The sequence below is a fragment of the Poecilia reticulata genome, chromosome 20, assembly GCF_904066995.2.
Source record: "Poecilia reticulata chromosome 20, P_reticulata-male-v2, whole genome shotgun sequence".
Taxonomy (NCBI): domain Eukaryota; kingdom Metazoa; phylum Chordata; class Actinopteri; order Cyprinodontiformes; family Poeciliidae; genus Poecilia; species Poecilia reticulata.
The window spans coordinates 673782-695351 of record NC_088849.1 but is presented as its reverse complement, the minus strand read 5'-3'; the positions used below and the strand labels follow the sequence as shown (position 1 = coordinate 695351).

General features: G+C 39.6%; 1 non-coding gene across 1 annotated transcript; it reads right to left on the bottom strand.

The window, feature by feature from the left end:
• Positions 1-2944: 2944 nt before the first annotated feature.
• Positions 2945-21283, bottom strand: dtx3la (deltex E3 ubiquitin ligase 3L a). Its single transcript, XR_014085334.1, has 5 exons — positions 21127-21283; positions 17635-17717; positions 17395-17546; positions 4276-4490; positions 2945-3379 (listed from the first exon to the last, which is right to left on the bottom strand). It is a non-coding gene; the product is annotated as a deltex E3 ubiquitin ligase 3L a (transcript).
• Between the last annotated feature and the right edge of the window lie 287 nt (positions 21284-21570).

Here is a 21570-nt window from a genome sequence, read left to right as displayed (position 1 = left end):
TTTTACAGCAGACAGCCGCTCCTCTCTCTTGCAGGTACTGAATACCCCAAATAAATCTTTTAAGGGGAAGGAATTCCCTGCCATACCCCCTTACTCTCACCCCTGGTCTTACTTGTAAATCGATGTTTCTTCTCTTGGACATTTTGATGTTAGCTTGTCGAAGTCTCAGTTTTATTCGCTGGGAAAATCAATAAGCAACTTGAGTTGACTCTGATGCTCTCTAGTGGCGAGAAGCCGCAATGTTGTTTGGTAACAATCGGAATGCATTATGGGAGATGTAGTTTGTAGTCAATTCGTGCTCAAAACCTATTTTAAGTCAATCATGGGCCTATACAACGCTGGGGCGGGGGCACATAAAATGACATGGCGGGCCACATGTGGCCCGCGGGCCTTGAGTTTGACACATGTGCTCTAAACCAAACATTGGGTACTTCCTCCAAGAACTTTTAACTATGACTCAAATTTTAAATACATCCCCAACAAGAAAGCTATGTACATGAAGATGATTCTTGACAAATTCAAGATTTATGACCTTTCTACTCGACAACTTCTAAAAATAACTGCCTAGTGTCACCGCTGGCACTTTGTTTGTATTATTGTTGTTGATGACTGGTTAACAACCAGATGTTTTGTATGTCTTTTAACTTAAAAAAAAGAAAGAAAAAGAAGTGTGGTACCTGGGCACTGGGCAGAAATAATAGCTTAGGATGAACTTTTTAAGTATTTTGTGTATTTTTAAGGTGTGTAGAACTGCTCCAAATGGAGCAGGCAAGGCATCGTATAATCTAATATTCACTTGACATTGTTTTAATATTCATTGCATTTGTCAGACTGTAAGCTCTTAAATCTTTGAAAGTACAAAAAGTTTTAAAGTGATAATTATGCTGTATTTATGCAACATTATTCAATTTAGAATAAATTAAATGTTCAAAAAGCATTAACATTTTAAATTTATAGAGCTTGTGACTTGTTAAGACAGACTTTTCTAAGATGTAATTAAATTTGTTATCTACCAGATGCCAATGTTGTACTGGATTAATTTCTAGGTCAAAACAATCCAAATATCTGGAGTTATCCAAATATCTGGATAACTCCAGATATCTGGAGGATAACTCCAGATATCAGTGTTGTAATTTAATAATTTTTAGACTGTGCAATAGTCAAAGTCTATCCTAAATCTCTTTCCATTTGCTCAGAGATCAGATCATGATCTCTGTCCAACTGAATCCAGTAAAAAAACACCTGGTAGGCGGGAGGACTGTAGAATGTGGGGCACCACTCCAGGCGGCAAATATCCCCCAACACACAGCTGGTCTCAATGGGACGGTGTGCATCCAGGTAATTTCTAGTTTTGAAATGATTCGAACTCATAGAAACAGAAAAAAATGGGAAAAAAAGACGAAAAAAATACATGCCACACTTTTCAGTTGCACAGAGTTGAAATTGATTATCCTGGCGTTAAAGCTGCTTTGAAGACATGCTAAATTTCACCTGCTGTATGGCCTTTCATGGCAACAAATCAAATTTAAGCAAAGATTTGACTAGATCAACATCACATAGCAATTAATGTATTAAAATTACCCATGTTTTTTTACAAGGACACCACATCAATCGCAACAACGCAGATGAATGCAGACTAGGCCCACTCTGGATAATTTTAGAAAGCCAAAATGAGAAACAGAATGGAAGGCTGGTAAAATGAAAAACAAGTTAATCCAGTGGTACATTCTTACAACATGCCTTATTAGGAAATTCCTATACCTTCAATGGAAGCCAAGATAGGAAAATATGAGTGAATCAATGCTGAAACAACGTTCGGCAGAAACATTGAATCCACATTGAAACCTGACAGTGAAACGGTATAGAAAGTGGTCGGTGACGTTGAATCAACTTTAGGGCTTCATCATAACTGGCACTATATCAATGTTGATTCAACCATCATCTGAATGTGGATCTACACATTTGTGTTGATTTTATATTGAATCAAAGTTAAGGAATAAATATTGATTCATGTACATGTTTTGGTCTGATAGTTCTACATCATAACGTACCATTACAAGTTTCTTCATTGGTGTTAAACATGCAATTTTGTTGGTAGGCTATGGGTATTATGTCGATCAAAATGATCTTACAATACCATATTTCTAAAAGTGTGTCTACACAAACAAAATTGCATTAATATTACATTTAATATTCCAGTTCCCTTTTCCATCTCTTTACTTTAATCAATCACAAGATATTCACCTTTTATATTTCCCCTGTATAGTTCTCTTAGAATCTGGCCTTTTATTAGATAATAACTAACTCAACCATCGTCTGTTCTTTTTATGAAACTAATTTATATTTTCATTAATTTTCCCAACTTTGAATCTGCAATTTGGTCATTTTAAATTTATCCCAAAGGTACAAATTGTCTGATGTTCTCATTTCTTTTACGGAAAATGTCCTAAATTATAGTAAAATAGTTTCAAGGCAGACATAATGTTTCATTGCCACAATGGATTCCATAATCACTATTTTGAAATTTGGAAAAATAGCCATTTGAAAGTCATTTATGGTGGAGTAAAAATCGATGGGATAATGCTATCTTTGTTAAAATGTAAAAGTCCCATAAAATCAGTAGCATTTTTTAATTCCTTTTGGATGGCAAATATTTGCAATGAGGATTGGTGTTGCTGACAATAATTATGAGATGTCTAGATTATTCTCCTAAGATTAATCTAATTCAAGTCACTTTCTTTATATAATGCCAAATCACAACAAATGCCATCTCAAGGCACTTTACAAAAATAATTTAAATTCAGTCACACATACATTCCAAACTTGAAACAAATTAGCAAACAGTGTAGTATGCTCAATTAATTATTCAAAGTAATTTAGAAAGTCTATCTAAGCAGATTGCACTGAATCATTGACATGCAGCATTGACATTATGACAAAAAAATCTTTAACAAATTATTTATTTATACATGCAATAATCTCCCAATATACATTTAATAAATTTCATCTGACACAGCACAGTTTCAGATGGAAACAAGGACAGAAAAAGATGCACAATGTCTAAGCATTGTGCATCTTTGCAAAACAAAAAACATGCAAAAGTAGGGTGATATAATCTTTTCTTTTTGGACATATAAACATAGTTTTATTCAAATCTTGTGTGCAGAATACATCAAACATTTCATAAACATATATTTTAATTATTCACAAAGTGGAAATATTGTAGTTAATCCTTATTGACATGTATTTGTTTTAAACTAGAGCCTGTGACTTCAATCATCCCAGCAGTAATGGGAATCCCATCATGTCTTACTTGATGCCTTTACTTCTCAGTACTTTACTCAATGTCGTCAGGTAGTTTGCATCAGGGTAGCCATCACTGAAAAAACATCATAAGGACACTGTTAATGCATGTTTTTGCTGTATGCACACATTCAATAAATCACAAATGTGATGATGTTTTTCCAGCTGCTGAATAATTAAAAACAACGTTGCTACATCACAGACTAAACTTTGGTAACTTTACTTTTCAGAACTGAATAGATCTAGTGTGACAGATTACCATGTTTTTATATCACATTAGCTTTATGAGAGATAATATAGATTTGAAACAAAATTTTTACATGTAATTTATATAAAACCAAAACTTTCTAATATTTTTAGAAATACCTCAATATTTTTTTGAATTGAAATTCAGAAGTTTCCTTTTCTTAGAAATGAATTTTAGACTGTGTAGTTTCGAGCTTCCTTTCACAAGCTTCTCCCAACAGTTTGCTGGGATTTTGGTTCTTTCCTCCTAACAAAACTGGGTGGAACTGAGTTTGCGTTGCTTACACACAGCTTGATGTCAGACACATTTACTGGAAGATATATTTCTGATGCCATCTATGCTGTGAAGTATAGCAGTTCTTTTAGCAGAATAACACCAACATGATGATGTACACTGCATACTCAATACTTCACAAGTACAATGACCTGAATGCATCTCCTCCAAGTATAACAAATGCCATTGTGGTCAAACACACAGTTTTGTGAGACAACAGTCCAATAATTAAGGGGTTGATTCAAACATTTCACATAAAATTGCATTCATCTCCAGGACACAGAACCTGTCTCCTTCCTTTGGTTTGATGGTTGGATACTCTCATGGTGCTTCCCTTGCATTTAACTATATGAACATATAGTTAGAGGCAGTGCCATAGTTAATATGGATCTCCATCATCTAGAAATTGGTCCCCAACATTGTCTGATATCAACTCAATAATGTTAACTTACATTATGCTTCCTTCTTCTTCATGTTGTATTTTTAGTGGAACAGAGGCTGGTGTGATAACATCTTCTCCACTTTCATTGGTAGCAATGGTAAACAAAAGCTGCTGGTTGAAGGCCTTCTCCAGCAAAGTGACGACAGTCCGCCCCTCATGGTTTTCAGGGAGGTATGTACACACCTGTTTCTGTGCATATGGCTGGCCAGGGTGGGGATGTTTCTCCTTGAGTTAGAACAAACAAGGTTTTAGTGGTAAAATAAACACATTATCTACAATAAACCTTTATAGCTATTAGTGATGGTTGAATTATTTAGATATGTTTTCCAACAAAATCACTTAGTTGCACTAAATGTTTTATATTGTAGATTTTCATTTGTGTAAAGATTAATCTTATCAAAGGTTTTATTAATAAAATATTTTCTCACTCAATACGGAGAGTAAAAGAACAAAATTAAGTATGCCCAAAATGTTTTGTGTTGGCAAGAAATGGATCATGTTTGGTCTGTTGAACTGTTTTTTTTGCTTTGTACAGATAACTGGGTCCTATTCCCCTCATAACGCTCAGCCTTTCAGTGGGGTTTGAGGTACTAGTGAGCATGGACTGCTGTCTACTTTTCTTTTATATTAAGGAATTAGTGTAATCTGCAGGCCTTTAGCATAATCAAGTAAATAGTTACGTCAGTTCTTATAAAAAATTTTGTATATATTAAATATGACTTAAAAGAAATTTTACTTTATTATTTAACACCTTTAATTTGTTCCTTTGTCTCTGAAACTCTTGCATGTTCTAAAACTCCAACTTCAGGAAGTCATCACATAAAAACTTCTCTGTCAAACTTTAAAAAATGTTTTATACCAGTGTTTCATGGCGAAGTAGCTTATCTTGAGTTCAGTGGATGTCAAGTTCCACCAGGTGTTTGCTAATTGCTGATGGCTAGTCTGAAGAATCTGAGTGGGGGAGTTACTCCATTGTGACAGTTTACAAGGTTTATTTTTTTAAAGAGGTGTCAGCAGGGGCGCCGTATAGGGGGGAAAGTCATGACAATTATAAGGGCCTCTGACCAACAGGGGGCCCTCCGCAACTTATTTATTTCCTCTTTTTTTCTGTTCATAGAAATAAAAATAAATGGGGCCCTGTCAATTACAAAATTTATTATATTGTGTTTTCTAAAATTGTTTTAAGCAGTAAAAATTGAATGTTTCCACTCCCAGACCAAAAAGCACATATTTGCCCTGAACCCCCTGGATCTGCATGAAATGTTCGTTCTTGCTTAGCGCTTGACGGTGACGCTGTTCAGCAGCAGTCAGTAGAAGACAAGAACGACTGTGGCAGTTACTATGCTACTAAAAAAATGAAAAAATCAGGTTTTCAGAAAAAGAGAGAGGGAGATAGAATAAGGTAAGAGTGTGAATTTGTAACACAGTTTTTCTCCAAGAGAGGTGGGTAGGCTGTGAGATTATCAACCATTTAGCATAATTAGCTTAGCTACAGACTACTGTTTGCCTCGATTTCTCTAGCATTTAATGAATTAAGGAAAGAAATTACCAACATATTCATATATTCAACTTGTCCCTTGTACCTTTTACCACTTAACAAAAGATGAATGAGTCAGCAACAGCTCTAACCCACGTCCCTCCTAACCTTCCCTCTACTAAGTGAAATTAAAGCTACAGTATGTAACTTTTATTAAAAAATTTTTTTTTTTACATATTTGTTAAAACTATCACTATCGTATTTTCTGCACTATAAGGCGCACTGGATTATAAAGTGCACCTTCAATGAATGGCCTATTTTAAAACTTTTTTCATACAATATAAGGCGCAGCAGATTATAAGGCGCACTGTCGGCTTTTGAGGAAATTGAAGGTTTTTATTTGCGCCTTATAGTGTGGAAAATATGGTGTATTGTGACAGTATGGCATGAGAGATAATCTGTGAAAAAATTATTTCATCTGCTTTCTCCCAGCGCTAGAAACAACCAGTCAGTGGCAGGAGAGTTTTAGAGCTGTCAATCACAATCTCATGTGGTGCTGCTCATCCTCCCTCAGCCTCGCTCTGTGCTATGCTATACCAATGATGGTAGATAAACATTTTTACTGTAACGATAAGTTGTTTCTCCACCATTAGCACATTTAGCAGTGAATGAATGAGGTTGATTGACAGCACTAATAGCGTCCTACTGGTTCTGATTGGTTGTTTTTGGTCAGAACGTTGCATTACTTTAGATAGTAATAGTAGTTCAGGGAGGAGGTGGAGGAGATTGATCTATTCACAGATTATCTGTCTCATAACAAACTGGCACAGCATGGTGACAGCTTTAATAAATATGGAGAAAACATTTCTTATTAAAGTTATGTACTACAGCTTGAATAAAATGCAACTACATAACATTGTTTGAGAAGTCTGGATTGCTTCATGTATATTTTGCATGTTGCCTGTAACTGTTGTTCATAGGGAGAGACATTTCACTAAGCTAAAACTAATAAATAAAATTTAAGCAACTTATTTGCATACTGCATGCAGGTATACATATGTTGCAGCATAAATGGTACGCTGCCACTTTTAGGCCAATTTCAGCTGCTGCACATAAGCAAGCCTTCACCTGTCATGAGGCTGCTTGTGTCGTAACTTCAACTCAATCTGCTTCCTTTGTTTGCACTATTCTGGGTAAGCGTGACTGTTTTATCATTTTTGTCGGCTTTAATAGTAGTTAATGCTAATTGGTCCATCTGCTTAGCCTCCTTTGCTGCACTTCCAATGTCTGGACCAATCTGTCCATTCATTTGTTTACTGACACGAAGGTAAGGGCTAGCGTGGCTAGGTAACATCTACCCCATGTAAACAAAACCTTCACATAGCGTTTTCTTACAGTTGCACTGCATCTAGACGGAATTGGGGATCTGGTTATTTGGCAGTGCAGTAATTTATCAGGTCACATGTAAGCAGCTGCTGCAAGTTATGTTTTTGTTAGCAGTTGTATTAATTATTTGCTCTATTCTTTTTAACCTTCTGATGACTCATCAGCATTGTACCTGGAGTGACACTCGCTGCTGTTTTGCCTTCCTATAAATTGTTTTAAAAGACAAATCCTAACTTTCCCTTCTGCCGGGACCATTGATGGCACTACTAAGGGGATAAAGTGCAACATTGTAATGCTATTGCACCACTGTTTTACTCATATTGTTTCATTTTTTTTTCTTTCTTTTAGGGACTAAGGCTTCTGTGGTGGCAGTGTCTTGTCTTGTGTATTGTTGGAGCACCTTTTCCTTTCTTTGTTTGCTGTGTTTTTGTAGTGTCCAGGGTGGTCCCTCTTTCTGGACTGGATGTTCCTCCCTCCGCCTACGGATGGGGGGACAGGTTCTGACTGTTGTCTGTGCTTACGGGCCGAACAACAGTTCAGATTACCCACTGATAGGACTCCATCTTCAGCTTGACAGCATCCCTCACCGAAGGGATGCTGGGGGACTTCAACGCTCACGTGGGCAATGACAGTGAGACCTGGAGGGACGTGGTTGGGAGGAACGGCCCCCCCGATCTGAACTCGAGTGGTGTTCTGTTATTGGACTTCTGTGCTCGTCACGGATTGTCCATAACGAACACCATGTTCAAGCATAAGGGTGTCCATATGTGCACTTGGCACCAGGACACCCTAGGCTGCAGGTCGATGATCAATTTTGTCATCGGATCTGCGGCTGTATGTCTTGGACACTCGGGTGAAGAGAGGTGCGGAGCTGTCCACTGACCACTATCTGGTGGTGAGTTGGCTCCGGTGGCGGGGGAGGAAGACGGTCAGACCTGGCAGGCCCAAACGTGTAGTGAGGGTCTGCTGGGAACCTCTGGCGGAGTCCCCTATGAGACGGAGCTTTAACTCCCATCTCTTGGAGAACTTCGAACACGTTCCGGGGGAGGTGGGGGACATTGAGTCTGAGTGGACCATGTTCCATGCCTCCATTGCCGAGGCGGCCTATCGGAGCTGCGGCCGCAAGGTTGTTGTGCCTGTTGCGGCGGCAACCCTCGAACCCGTTGGTGGACACCTTCGGTGAGGGATGCTGTCAAGCTGAAGAAGGAGTCCTATCGGGCCTTTTTGGCCTGTGGGACTCCAGAAGCAGCTGATAGGTACCGGTGGGTGAAGCGGCATGCGGCTCGGGTTGTCGCTGAGGCAAAAACTCGGGCGTGGGAGGAGTTTGGACAGGCCATGGAGACAGACTTCCGTACGGCTTCGAGGCGATTCTGGTCCACCATCCGGCGTCTCAGGAAGGGGAATCAGTGCAGCACCAACACTGTTTATAGTGGGCATGGTGCGCTGCTGACCTCAACTCGGGACGTTGTAAGCCGGTGGGCGGAGTAATTCGAAGACCTCCTCAATCCCACCAACATGCCTTCTGTTGAGGAAGCTGAGCCTGGGGACTCTGGGTTGGGCTCTCCAATCTCTGGGGACGAGGTCGCCGAGGTGGTCAAAAAGCTCCTCGGTGGCAGGGTCCTGGGGGTGGATGAGATCCGCCCGGAGTTCCTAAAGGCTCTGGATGTTGTAGGGTTGTGTTGGCTCACGCGACTCTGCAATATTGCATGGACATCGGGGGCAGTTCCCCTGGACTGGCAGACTGGGGTGGTGGTCCCCCTGTTTAAAAAGGGGGACCAGAGGGTGTGCTCCAATTACAGGGGGGTCACACGCTTAAGCCTCCCTGGTAAGGTCTATTTAGGGGTCCTGGAGAGGAGGGTCTGTCGGATAGTTGAACCTCGGATTCAGGAAGAGCAGTGTGGTTTTCGTCCTGGTCGTGGAACACTGGACCAGCTCTACACCCTCAGCAGGGTCCTGGAGGGTGCATGGGAGTTCACCCAACCAGTCTAGATGTTTTTTGTGGACTTGGAGAAGGCGTTCGACCGTGTCCCTCGGGGGGCCCTGTGGGGGGTACTCCGGGAGTATGGGGTACCGGGCCCTTTGATACGGGCTGTCAGGTCCCTGTATGACCGGTGTCAGAGTCTGGTCTGCATTGCTGGCAGTAAGTCGGGCTCGTTTCCGGTGAAAGTTGGACTCCGCCAAGGCTGCCCTTTGTCACCGATTCTGTTCATTACTTTCATGGACAGAATTTCTAGGCGCAGCCGAGGTGTTGAGTGGATCCGTTTTTGCGAATGATGTGGTCCTGTTGGCTTCATCAAGTCGTGACTTGCAGCTCTGACTGGAGCGATGAGGCTCAATGGTCTTGAGCCGGAAAAGGGTAGAGTGCCTTCTCCGGGTCAGGGGGGTCGTCCTGCCTCAAGTGGAGGAGTTTAAGTATCTGGGGATCTTGTTCACGAATGAGGGAAGAAGGGAGCAGGAGATCGACAGGCGGATTGGGACAGTGTCATGTATTTTAGATTCATTGCACATCAACTGAAATATTTCAGGTCTTTTATTGTTTTAATACTGATGATTTTGGCATACAGCTCATGAAAACCCAAAATCCCTGTCTCAAAAAATTAGCATATCATGAAAAGGTTCTCTGAACGAGCCGTTAACCTCATCATCTGAATCAACAAAGTAACTCTAAACACCTGCAAAAGATTCCCGAGGCTTTTAAAAACTCCCAGCCTGGTTCATTACTCAAAACCGCAATCATGGGTAAGACTGCAGACCTTACTGCTGTCCAGAAGGCCATTATTGACGCCCTCAAGCAAAAGGGTAAGACACAGAAAGAAATTTCTGAACAAATAGACTGTTCGCAGAGTGCTGTATCAAGGCACCTCAGTGGGAAGGAAAAAGTGTGGCAGAAAACGCTGCACAACGAGAAGAGGTGACCGGACCCTGAGGAAGATTGTGGAGAAGGGCTTATTCCAGACCTTGGGGGAAGCATTGGGCAGAGCCACCGTGCACAGGCGTGTGCAGGAAATGGGCTACAGGTGCTGCATTCCCCAGGTCAAAGATCAAGACACTTTTGAACCAGAAACAGAGGCAGAAGCGTCTGACCTGGGCTACAGAGAAGCAGCACTGGACTGATGCTCAGTGGTCCAAAGTACTTTTTTCGGATGAAAGCAAATTTGCATGTCATTCAGAAATTAAGGTGCCAGAGTCTGGAGGAAAACTGGAGAGAAGGAAATGCTAAAATGCCAGAAGTCCAGTGTCCAGTACCCACAGTCAGTGATGGTCTGGGGAGCCATGTCAGCTGCTGGTGTTGGTCCACTGTGTTTTATCAAGGGCAGGTCAATGCAGGAGGTTTTGGAGCACTTCATGCTTCCATCTGCTGAAAAACTGTATGGAGATGAAGATTTAATTTTTCAGCACAACCTGGCACCTGCTCACAGTGCCAAAACCACTGGTATTACTGACCATGGTGTTACTGTGTTCAATTGGCCTGCCAGCTCTCCTGACCTGAACCTCATAGAGAATCTGTGGGATATTGTGAAGAGAAAGTTAAGAGAAGCAAGACCCAAAACTCTGGATGAGCTTAAGGCAGGGGTGTCAAACTCCAGTCCTGAAGGGCCGCTGTCCTGCAGTTTTTAGATGTGCCACAGGTACAAAACACCTGAATCAAATGGCTTAATTACCTCCTCAGTTCTCCAGAGCCTTGCTAATGACCTAATTATTCTATTCAGGTGTGGTGCAGCAGAGGCACTTCTAAAAGTTGCAGGACACCGGCCCTCGAGGACTGGAGTTTGACACCCCTGGCTTAAGGCCATCGAAGCATCCTGAGCTCCATAACACCTCAGCAGAGCCACAGGCTGATTGCCTCCATGCCGCATTGAAGGCTGCAAAAGGATTCCTGACCAAGTATTGAGTGCATAACTGAACATAATTATTTGAAGGTTGACTTTTTTGGTATTAAAACACTTTTCTTTTATTGGTCGGATGAAATATGCTCATTTTTTGAGACAGGGATTTTGGGTTTTCATGAGCTGTTCGTTCAGCTATTAAAACAATAAAAGACCTGAAATATTTCAGTTGATGTGCAATGAATCTAAAATATATGACAGTTTAATTTTTATCATTACATTATGGAAAATAATTAACTTCATCACAATATGCAAAATTTTTGAGAAGGACCTGTATAAGGCGCACCGGATTATAAGGCACACTCTGCTTTTGAGGAAATTTGAGGTTTTTAGGTGCGCCTTATAGTGCAGAAAATACGGTAAAAAGAAAAACAAGTTGTATAAGGATTTCATTAAGTGCCCAACTCAGGAAAAAGACAAATATAAAAAATATAAATATAGGTCAACAACAGTGCTGAGGAAACAAAAACAGAATTATTATGATAAGCTACTGCAAAAATGCAGCAATGATATTAAGGGTACTTGGAATACAATTGATAGTATTATTAAAAATAATAGAGATTTTCCAATATGTATTAAACATAACATGACATAACTGCGGATATTGTTGAAGTCTTTAATAAGTACTTTGTTAATATTGGTCGTAATTTAGTAAATGAATTGCCAAAGGTTAAAGATGGAAAACATAATTATAAATTTAATAATATTGATAATATTAATACAATGTTTCTGAGAATAGTGAATGAAAGTGATGTAATACAATGTTTCCCAACCCTGGTCCTCAAGGCACACTGACCTGCATGTTTTAGATGTTCCCCTGCTTCAGCACACATGATTTCAATTGTTGGCTGATTAACAGGGTTCTGCTGAATTGCAATCATCTGAATAGGGTGTGTTGAAGTAGGAGATCATCTAAAACATGTGTCAAACTCAAGTCCCACGGGCCACATGTGGCCCGCCATGTCATTTTATGTGCCCCCCCCCCAACGTTTTATAGGTTTTGAGCACGAATTGACTACAAACCATGAATAAAACTGAGACTTCGACAAGCTAACATCAAAATGTCCAAGAAAAGAAACATCGATTTACAAGTAAGACTGTGAATGAAGATGTGTGTGAGTTGGTGTCAGGGCGGCAGGTCGCTGTAGACTTTTTTTGACATCAGTTATATTGACCGACAACATAAAACTATGTACTATTTTTATCTGTGAAATTACAATCACAATCATCGGCTATTTAGCCGCATTTTATGCGGTTTAGCTAATATTCACCGTGAATCCAGATCCCATCACAAATTAAGCAGATAAATGCATCTACCCTTTTCTCCGTAGAGACAAAAACCACTGACTGAGGCTCCAATGACTTTTAATAAATTAAATTAAGCGACTTCATTTAAATGGACCTTACCAAGCTCCTCCCAGAAACGCCCCTCGAAAGTCCCACGTGACTTCATGTCTCACATTAACCTCCTCGCAGAGCTTAGGCTCTATGGGATTTTTCGTTTCGACTGACTCTGCAGAGTATTTCTGAGTCGATTAGTTTAGCATTTCTGCCGGATTTTCACAAAATATCAGCCACGACAATGGACAAGGGAACCAACGAGTTCATGTCATCTCTTTTGGACGACATCAGATGTTTTAGCCACGCGATGCCTCTAACATTGTGCGAGTTGCAACTAAATGCTACCAGTCAATGAGGAAAACAGCGTATCCTCAGACCCTCAGCATAAATATATCTGTGGACAAGATCACTGATGGATGTTGTTCTTGCAAGGCTGGGTAAGTCGGGCATTCAAGGTTTTGAGGGTTCGAATGTGCCTACGCCTGATACAGGGTACTCGGTGCTAGCATGGCTAACACGATTACAGTTTAGTAAAAAACCTTTTCAGGTCAAATAAAATCTTTAATGTATGTCAGATGCGGTACACATTGCATATTGATCTGTTCAGCTAACGTAAGGCTGTAACAAACAGGCTTCAGGATGTAGAAGTTGTATCGGTACTGCCATTATGCTGTACTTGGCTAAAAGGTTTTCATAATGCATGTGTTTATTATTGACTTTATTTTTTTCATTCACTAAACACAAAGAAAGCAAAGCAATAATACTTACACCAGCAGACACTTTGTTCTTATTGATCCTACGACGGTTGAGCTGCAAATGTGGTCGTGCACAAGCTTTGATCCAAGCAAGACTTTCCGTTTTAGAAATCTGTGAATTTTAGTTCCACAAATACGATCAGGATACCTGACATAGCCTGTACAGATACCCCACTGACGGAAAACCTTTTTTTTTTCCGAGTCCTTACACAAAAACTTTCTGTCAGTCTGGTAGTCCACAATGTACATTAGCATGAGATTGTGAGCCGGTAACCCACATGATAGCTGTGCTGTGACGTAAAATGGGCATTAGCCAATGAAAGGCGGGCCCTGTGGTAAGGTCCATTACCAGCACTTCACCCGCTGGGGTCTGAACGCACTTCCTCCTGGTTCCCATCTGCAGAAAAATCTGCGCTAATTCACCAGTCAGTTGGATCTGTCTTCTTTAATTCTTCGCAGCGGCGTGGCCGCGTCCGCAGTGGTTGAGCAGCAGACTGCGCATGTTACAGTCTAATTAACTCTGCATCGTCATTTATTTCCTCAAGATAAACTGTCGGCTCCTCAAATGGATTAACACAACATTTCATTCTCTTTAGTTTTCTCTGGTCTGTAATGGAGACTTGAATTTAAGCCATTTCAACCAAAGGTTTTGAATGAGCTTCCTAACCAGACGCTCCAAAGCCTCCGGTCCATAACTCTTCAACACGCTGTCAGCTCCCGGTCAGAAAGACGCATTTAGTTCAGAGTCCATGAGATGATATTCAGAAAGGATTTTTTAATTTGATTTCAGTTGCCTCTGAGATTAAATCTTTGTGTAAAGTCTATAATGTCTGCCCATGTGCACCAATCAAGGGTGTTAATTAGAACCTGTCAAATGACCGACGGGCTTTAAATTTTCTGGTCGTTTAAAAAAATAACCGGTCAAATACAGAAAATATTCGGTTAACGTACCTCTGTGTCGGGGTGAAGAGGGATCAGCTTTGCGTTCAAGGCCAGGCAAACATCACCTAATTGTTTTATTATGTGAAATACATGTCGGTTGTGTAATAAAAAAAGTTTTGTGAATGAAGTTGAGAGTTAACATCAAAACTTGTTTTTATTATTTGTTTGCTTACCTTTAAACACTGAATTAAATATTGTAATTTTTAAACTGAGCAGTAATTTTACATCCATACAAACTCAAATGTAATATTTAAAACTTCAATACATAAAATCAGTTATTTAACAATATGAGGTGTTTAATTTATTTTTCACATTGTATTTTCATACTTTTATGCTAGGGCTGCCCAAGTCTAGTTTTCCAGAGCTACCATCTGCAACTTTAGATGTGTTCCTTCTCTAACACACCTGGATCATTGACTCATTATAAGCCTCTACAGAACTGAGTTGCTGTTAATGAGGGAAGTCAACCTTTTGTCTGGTGTGTTTTAGCAGGGATGGATCTAAAAGTTGCAGTCAGGAGGACTGAACCTGGGCTCTCCTGATTTGTACCGTCAATGTGGCCAGTTGAGGGCCAATATGCTGAAGTGGCCCTCGGTGAAATTGAGTTTGACACCCCTGATCTACAACATGCAAGTCAGTGTGCCTTGAGGACCAGGGTTGGGAAACACTGATATAATAGACATAGTTAAAACATTTAAAAATAAGAAATCCAAAGATTGTAATGATCTTGATATGGCTATTGTGAAAGAGGTCATTTATAGTATTACTAAACCTCTCACTTATATTTGTAACAGATCATTTTTAACTGGAACTTTTCCTGACAAAATTAAGATAGCAAAGGTTTTTCCAATCAATAAAAGTGATGACAAGCAAATATGAACAGATTACAGGCCGATATCATTGCTACCGTAATTTTCAAAAATTTTGGAAAAATTATTCATAAAAAGGTTGGACTCCTTTCTTAATAAAAATAATATATTGAATGAGCAGCAGCACGGCTTCAGGAACAACAGCTCCACAACTTTAGCTGGGATGGATGGATGGATGGATGGATGGATGGATGGATGGATGGATGGATGGATGGATGGATGGATGGATGGATGGATGGATGTTGACACTATTGACCATGCAAAACTGTTAGGCAAATATGAACTGTATGGCCTACGGGGGGTTGCATATCAGTGGTTCAAGAGTTATTTGAATAACAGATTACAATATGTACAAATTAACAACACAGTCACAGACTGAAATAGTTAAACGTGGTGTTCCTCAAGGCTCAGTCTTAAGACCTAAATTATTTATACTTTACTTAAATTATATTTCCAAAAAGTATCCAATATTTTGAAGTTTATAATGTTTGCTGATAATACAAATATGGCTGAAATAATAAAAACAGTAGAGAAAGTAGCTGAGTTAAAAACATGGTTTGATTATAATAAGTTGTCATTAAATGAAGGACAAACTAAATCTATGGTATTCTCTGGTAATCAGATCCATAAGAATGTAAAGTTATGCATACATGGAGTTGAAAGAGTTTATGAGACAAATTTTAGGAATTATTATAGACAATAAACTTGGTTGGAAGCCTCACATAGAATATATTAGAAATAAAGTTGCAAAAACTATTGGAATATTGTTTAAAATAAAAGATTTAGTAAATGTTAAAGGCCTGCATATTATATATTCCTCTTTGGTTTTGCCTTATTTGTCTTATTGTTCAGAAATCTGGGGAAATGCAAGTAAAAGAAACATTGATGTATTAATAAGTTGCAAAAAAAGCTATAAGGCTTATTAATAACTGATGGACTCTTCTTTCAAAGTAATATATTAAAATTTAAAGATATTGTTTATTATAAAAATACTGGAAATAATGTATAAAGCATTGAACAAAAGTCTACCTTCTGGCATTCAGAAATTATTTAAGAGAGAATAAATATAATTTGCGAGGTTTGTTTATATTTCAGTGTGCAAAAGAGCTAGATAAAGTTTAGATGTGTTTCAGTTATTGGTGTGAAACTGCGGAATCAATTGAATGATGATTTTAAGTTATGTCCTTTCTCGGTGAGCTTCAAAAGAGCTCTAAAATGTAAAATGATAACATCTTACACTGTTATGTAGATTTACAAATGGGTTGTGAAAGATATGTTGGTAGGTTGTTGTATAAAATAGGGTACTCCTTCATTGGAGTCCAGCTGTGTTTAATTAAACTGACTGGACTTGATTAGGAATGGCACAGCCTGTCTACATAAGACCTCACAGCTCACAGTGCAGGTCAGAGCAAATGAGAATCATAAGGTGGAAGGAACTGCCCAAGGAGCTCAGAGACAGAATTGTGACAAGGTTACAGATCTGGCATAGGGTGCAAAAAATTCTGCATCATTCAAGGTTCTTAAGAGCACAGTGGCCTCCATGATCCTTAAATGGAAGACGTTTGGGATGACCAGAGCTCTTCTTAGACCTGGCCATCCAGCCTAACTGAGCAATCGAGAGAGAAGAACCCAAAGATCACTGTGACTGAGCTCCAGAGATGCAGTAGGGAGATGGGAGAAAGTTTCACAAAGTCAACTATCACTGCAGCCCTCCAGCAGTCGGGCTTTATGGCAGAGTGGCCCGATGGAAGCCTCTCCTCAGTGCAAGACATATGAAAGCCCTCATAGAGTTTGCCAAAAAAACGCATGAAAGACTCTCAGACTATAAGATTCTCTGGCCTGATGAGACGAAGATTGAACCTTCTGGTGTTAATTCTAAGCAGGTGTGGAGAAAACCAGGCACTGCTTGTCACCTGCCCAATACAATTAAAATTTTTCTTTAATACATTTGCAAAAATGTCTACATTTTGTTTTTCTGTCAAGATTGAATGCAGAGTGTACATTCATGAGTTATATAAACTTTTTGATTTTGGCAAATGGCTGCAATGAAACGAAGTATGAGAAATTTGAAGGTGTCTCATCACATTTCATACCCACTGTATCTTGGCAAACTAAGGCCAGTCGTGTTGCTGCTGATCCCACCCACCCAGGACACAAACTGTCTGTACCTCTGCTGTCTGGGAAACAGTAAAAGTACATAAAGACCACAATCACACAACTATGGAACAGGTTTTCATTTCCCAAGAGCTGCGAATCCAATTTCCATCTTCAAACCCCTCTGCAGACATCCTCGCACGCATTAGCTGTGTCCTAAGAACTGATTGAGACTTTAGCAACAGACATGTATGGGTTTTATTATGTTTCATTGAGGATACCACTGCAATTTTATGTTCTATTGACATAATGACAACAATAAAAAGGGTAATGTTTCATGATATTTGTAAAATATGTGGGCTGATGTTAGACACTTACTGTCTGTATGCCATTAGCAAAACTGTAAGTAATCTTCAGTGTGTTGGCATCAGGAAAACCTGGCATTTTTTTGTGGAGAATCTCCAAACTCATTTTGGCTTCAGGTTGATAAACATTTGATGATGTGATCCTCCAACTCATCCCGTCATTTACTGAACAAAAACAATAATATTGTCAAAAGTAATCAGAAGCCAATATTGGAAACAATAACATAAACCAATGATTAATGAGGTGACTGACCTCGTTGTGCCAGTGATTGAGGACCCTGTCCTTTCAGGTAGCGATTACAATGGAGTGTGTCACTGCTGTGATTGGAACCCATTCTGAAAACAATTGAACACAAACATGGAAAAAGATCCATTTTCCTGTTTTGATGCTGCAAAATGCTCAGTAATTCTTTAGTAAGTTTGTACATTTTGTTTATATTGCAACTTCAGCAAATAAAAACAAAGTGCTTCACAAAAATATAAAAATTAAACCACGATAAAAAAAGACAAATGATAAAAATTGTTTTAAAAATATTTCTTAAAGAGCTGAAGGTATGTTTCTGTTTTTTTATTATTATTTTCCTTATGTTTTCTGTCTTGGCAGTTTAGTCGTACCATGTTTCCAAAGCCATGAAATCCTTACCCGAGTTTTCCCAGTTCTGACTTCAGTATTGAAGTCTGAATTCTAATTCAGGCCCTGTTTACACGACAATGATCCAATGAAAATGGAATTTTTGTTTTGTTTCTGTTAACACATTTACATGAAGACGTTCTAATTACAATCATTGTTTACACAGTAACAGTGCACATCAAAAAGGTGTGATGCTCTCGCCACGCCACTAGTAAGTGCTAGTCCTTTGAAACTAAGTGCGCATGTGTTAAAAAAAAAAAGATCTACTTGAAAGCACGTCGATTCACGTTTCCCCATCAGATACCGTTCCCCCAGATATTGGAGGAAAACGCGCACTGTGTGTGTCTGATTAGGGCGCAGTTGGAAAAAAAAAGTGGGATAACTTTGCTGAAACACATTGGTTGAGCTTTCCCTGTGTCCATAGTTCTCCAGATAAGAGCGCTGAACAAGTACACATGTATTTTGCTACCTGGGTGGTGCGGAGCGGTGAAGAGACTCTGAGGGAACCGTATCTGATGGAGAAACACAAATTGTAGTAACACCGGCATTGAGTTATTTCTTCTTCTTCTGTGGATTGTAGGAAGAAGCTATGTTTTGAGTCATACTATGCATGAGCTGGGGATTCTGGAAGAAAAGATCAATTTTCTGTTTACACAATGGACATCGGTACGTTTCAGAAACATCGCACTCTGGAACCCGTTTTCAATCTGTACCGTTATCAGAGAAAACATTCGGTGGTTTTGTGTAAATGTACAGTACAAACGCATCAAAACTCTTCCGTTTTCACCTGAAATTGTTGTCGTGCAAACGGGGCCTTAGTCTCAGCCAGAATAAATAGCCAAACATTTTTAGGTGTATTCCAATTATGTTGGTGGTATAGGAAAACTTCTCAGAACTGTTTCTTCCTTATCATCCATCGATGCATCCATCTTCTTCCACTTATCTGGAGTCAGGCAATTAGGGAGGCCCAGACTTCCCTCTCCCCAGCCACTTGGGCCAGCTCCTCCAGTGGAATCCTTCGTTGTTATAGGATTTGTAAACCTGCACTTTATCCACACTGCAGCAATCCCAAATTGTCCCCCTGATTTGACCTGAGTGATTTGAGTTTTCAGACTAGATTTAGACTTTTTTTTATTTTATTTTTTTTATCAATGACCCTAATCTTCTTCCATACTTGAACTGTAGTGGAATAATTACTGCCATGTTTATCACAGCAGGAGCTAAATATGATAGCCTGGATTTGAACATGAGGGCTCTGTGGACCATATTTAACTGTAATAGGAAGTGGTGAGCACAAATTAAAGCTGACTTTGCCAAGGAAAGAACCAAATGTATAACACAAATTTAGGGGGACATTAAGGTTCACGTGGGCAACGACGGTAAGACCTGAAAGGGTGTGGTTGGGAGGAACGGCCCCGCTAATCTGAACTCTGTTGTCTGACTTCTGTAATCATCATGGATTGTCCATAACAAAGATGTTCAAGCATCAGGATGTCTATATATGCTCTTGGTATCAGGATGCCCTAGGTTGCAGTTTGATGCTCGACTTTGTTGTTGTCTCATCTGATCTGCCACATGTCTTGGACACTGGCTCTGATGGTGGAGGAGGATGTCGGTCAGACCTGGCAGGGCCAAATGTATTGTGACGGTCTGCTGGGAACATCTGGCAGAGTCTCCTGTGAGACAGAGCTTTAACTTCCACCTCCAGGAGTGCTTTGAACATGTTCCAGTGGAGGACACTGAGTCCAAGTGGGCAAAACGATCACAAGTGAGTGATCATCTTGCTCTTGCTGACCAGTAATACACAGCCTCTTTGAAGCCACCTTGGCTCCAAAGTAAGGTGCGGTCTGATGTCTGTGTATGTGGTGACAGCAGGGTATCAAACATTTGGAATGTGGGAGGGACAAACTGGTTAGGGCAGAAGTGACTTCTGCAAGTGACTTGACTGGTCTGTCAAGCTTCTCATTTTAACAGCAGTTTGTGGACTATTTCTTTTATCTTTTATTTTTAAAAATATCAACTTCCTCCTATGTTCGACTTCTTTTCCGGTCTGAAGTTCAATCATCCCTATTGCAGTTGCTTCAACTGATCCACTTGCACAGATAAACCAGAATTCTATATCATCAAGACATTATAATCACCTATGCTCTCAGTAAATACTAACGTTTGCTGCATTGACCTTGTTCACATAACATCACTATCTTCAGATAGTGATGGATGCAAAAACAACTCAATTGTCAAACAGCTAGTTGATAGCCTGATATTGCTTTTATTTAGCTGATTTTACTGCAAGAATTGTTATAAGGGGGGCGCAGGGGTTAAACACAACCCACATAAGGAGGCCGTAGTCCTCAACGCGGCCGTCACAGGCTCAATTCCCGGCCTTGTGACTTTTGCTGCATGTCTTCCCTCTCTCTCTTTACCTACTTTCCTGTCTTAGCACTTTCAAATAAAGGCCATTAGAGCCCAAAAAATGGTTATAAGGTCTTGCGTGGTTAGTTGCACTAACAGACAAGGTTGACAACCAAGCTTGTCATTTTATTGTAAACCTTTTGATGAAAGATGAAGTGCTTAAGGACTGAATGAATAAATTTCAACTTAAATTAGGGCAGTATCGATAGCTTCTCTATTCTAGAAATTACTGCATGACACTAATTAGTGGTAATCATAGCGTTGCCGGATTGATTACCTGGAAACTCCCTACTGACAAATTCAGAAAAAAATATAAGAACTTTCGTAAATTCTCCAAACTGTTCTTCAGTTAAAGTTGTTCATCTTAAACGTCAGTTTCAACATTAAGTACAAAGATTGATTACCTTTAATCTTGTATAAAACAATAGACCAAAAAGAGCTAATGCTTTGGCCCTACTTTTTCTTCATTATATAATCTCTTACTTAAGAACACAGAGCATAAGAAAACATCTTTTTATACAAACATTAAAAGCAGACATATTAAAACTGATTTCAAAAGGGTTAGTTCTGATGACACTGGTACAACAAATCTAGTATAACTGACAAAGTTTCAGATAATGAAAAGCCGTAGCACTATCCCTCCTTTTATCATTACAATAAATCTGTAAACTGAGTGTGCTTTGTTCATAATGTTATCAGTACCTGTTGAAATGTTCTTCTTATCCACACATTAGTAAAGTCTTCTTTTTTCTTGAGTCACACTGGAGTTTAGGGGTTTAGTTTGATGCTGGTCTGAAACACCGACGACAGAAAGTAAAAACAAGGAGAGGGAGTGGGAGAGATGGGCGTGTCCACCTGCTGGATTTTGTGAAAGCATTTTTACTTGTTTAACTGGTCTTACTGCTTTGAGAGACAGCTGGGTAGGTGTGTGTGTGCATGTGCATGCGCGTGTGTAAGAGAGAGAGAAATAGTACAAAAGTATGAAATTTGCTCATTTGTAAGATTAGAAGGAATCTTCATTTCACCTGGGTTCAGAAGAAATGCTTATTTCTGCCACATTTGAACTGAATTAACATCCTTCCACATATTAAAACATTTCAATCTGGAGAGACTCAGACGGACAAAAGGGAACAATTAAAAGATTTA